The sequence below is a fragment of the Nelumbo nucifera genome, chromosome 1 (genome assembly GCF_055504915.1).
Source record: "Nelumbo nucifera cultivar China Antique chromosome 1, China Antique-T2T, whole genome shotgun sequence".
Classification (NCBI taxonomy): Eukaryota; Viridiplantae; Streptophyta; class Magnoliopsida; order Proteales; family Nelumbonaceae; genus Nelumbo; species Nelumbo nucifera.
In genome coordinates, this window is record NC_142649.1 from 89,593,563 (window position 1) to 89,596,085 (window position 2,523).

Sequence of the window (2,523 nt, forward strand, 5' to 3'; positions counted from 1 at the left end):
ATGTACTTGGTCTCTGTATTGCTCCTAGAATCAATGGATTATGATTTTCTTTTAAAAAATAAAACCATTATAAGCTTGTACAAGCAAAGGGTAACTACAGTGCTCAAATTCGCTTCCAAAACACATTTTAAGCAGAAACCAAATTCTATAAAAATTGTGAATCGGAAATGAACAAACAAAACTCTTCACTGCCAACATAATCATTTGAATCAAGATGGAACACTGACTTCGGGACCCATTCCACAGCTTATTCCTACCCATAGTGGTTTTGGGTTGGATCCCGTTGAAATCAAAATCAATTCGAATGGATTTAACGGATCAATAAGACATATTGAATTGGACCCTTCAAAGCCCCCCTATAAACCACATCCTGCCCGTGAATTTGGCATCCATTCCCCCTGTACTTTGGGCCTAATAAATTCTGATCTGGGCTGAGTAGTACTTCTCCCAAATATCTATTAAATTGGATTGGACTTGGTCCATTTGTAATAAAGATACATTGAACTGATTGAACTGGATCAGATAGGACCAAATCCAGTCTAATTGACACCCCTACCCATCTATCTTTCTTCAAAATTTGCTTTACAATGGATGAAAGGCCCCTATGGACAGCAACAGTGTGCAACTAGGGGTGGCAATGTTGACCCCAACCCATCCGCTTAAATATCCACCCATACCCACCCATCATAATAGTGGGTCAAGATGGATCAAATGACCTATTAGGGTCAGGGGAAGAAGGTCAGGGTGGGGTTCCAGTAGGTCAGAGCAAAGGGTCAGGGTGGGCTGGATCGAGGTTTCATCAGAGGGTCTGGGTCTGTAGTCTGTTTGGGGTTCGAAAAAGTCCAAAACCTCGAAGGTTTCTCTGTTCTGGTTCCTCCGCCGTTCTCAGTTCATCTGCTGCAAAATCTATACTGTTCTCCGCCGTTGTCAATCACGCGTTCTCAGTTATCTGCTGCGATTCTTTACTCTTTTCCGCCATTTTCAACCACAGTGAGAAACTCCGCCATTCACGGTACATCTTCTGTGATTCTCTACTGTTTTCCTCCGTTCTCACTGTGAGAAACTCCGCCATTATCCACTGTTCTCTTGTTCGATGATAAATTTCTAGAAATGGTTTCTAGAGAATAATTATCATGATAAATTTCTAAATATTTTGTCTTCTCTTGTTCGATGAAAGAAATTTTGCAGGAACTAAGATAGTGGCCCTATTTATTTACATATGTTTTTCTTCATATGAAAATGTGCACATAGTACCTTAATTTGGAATTTGTTGTTTACATTCGTTTTAATAGTTTTTTCATAGCTCTTCTTAGGTCATACATTGTTTTACTTGAGGTTTAAATATCAGCTGTACTCAATTCCTTGAGAAATGGAAAAATATCATGAAAATTCAGTTAGCATATTGACTTGGGGAAAATATGAATATGTTTAGGAAAGTTGGTGAGACATGAGAGAATAATTATAGGGAGGCTTCTTTTACAGTTCTAGGAATTTCTCAGAGAGGATCCCCTACGTCTTGTGTATAGTGGTTGAAGTGATAAGTAGGATAATATAGAGTAGAAGGATTGGTTATCATTTACTTCCAAGCAAGCTAGGAAGGAATGGTTGTTTTGTCATCGTTAGTTTGCTGGCCACTATAATTTTTGTTACTCACATCATGTGATTAACAGTGTTGCATGGGTTCTTCTAAATGGATGGCATGTTTGTATTTTGGACCTGCATCGGATTCTGTTACTCCAAAGATTGTTGAGGGATGCTTTTATGTAACATTTCCTTTTTGGACATTTGTTGGTTTTTTACTCCTGTATCCATGTCCATGCAACACCAAGACCGAGTTATCTGAATACCAACAAAGACTAGCTTGGAAATGGTTGTCTGATGCAATGATGGTCTGGCAGATTCTTTAGCTAGAACATGCTTTACAAGTGACAATCTTGTATATGGAACACCAAGGCTGGGAGGAGATTTGTAAAGGTCTTTTGTTGTAAATCTGGTGTGAGCAGCAAACTAGGGCTTTATTGGCATCCTTTTGTAAATGTTTATTTTAAATTTGATCCATTTGTAATGGGATCTAATAGAGATTGATCCCAAGCAATCAGTTATGATCTAATCTAATAATATTTAAGTATATATGCTTATATCTACACAAAATTAATATGTATCTGTTAGTAAAGTTTGTTTGAATGTTATATGTTTACTAAAGAGTCGTAGGTTCAGATGTTATAGAACCTATTTTTATGTTACCTTATTCATAGTATAGAATATTGAAGTTAGTTTTAATTCATTTATTAAGTAATCTTGTTCACATTATAGAATATTGAGAGGTGGTGGAGTTCATGTGATTGATAGAGTTTCTACAGCAGTTTAATCTGAATCCAGATGAGAGGATATTATACTCTGGTCTGGAAGCCTCGGGAGGTGGTGGAATTTCTGCATTTTCTACAATTTTCTAGTATTTTTCTTCAATTTTCTGATTTTTTTTCTGCAACTTTCTGCTATTTTTATGCATTTTTGTAATTTTCT

The 2,523-nt window shown here is 36.9% G+C and overlaps 1 long non-coding RNA gene across 1 annotated transcript; it reads left to right on the forward strand.

Annotated features, from left to right (window-relative positions):
* The first annotated feature begins 645 nt into the window (after positions 1-645).
* LOC148803538 (uncharacterized) lies at positions 646-2,162 on the forward strand. Its single transcript, XR_016081257.1, has 2 exons — positions 646-1,012; positions 1,671-2,162. It is a non-coding gene; the product is annotated as an uncharacterized LOC148803538 (long non-coding RNA).
* The last annotated feature ends 361 nt before the right edge of the window (positions 2,163-2,523 follow it).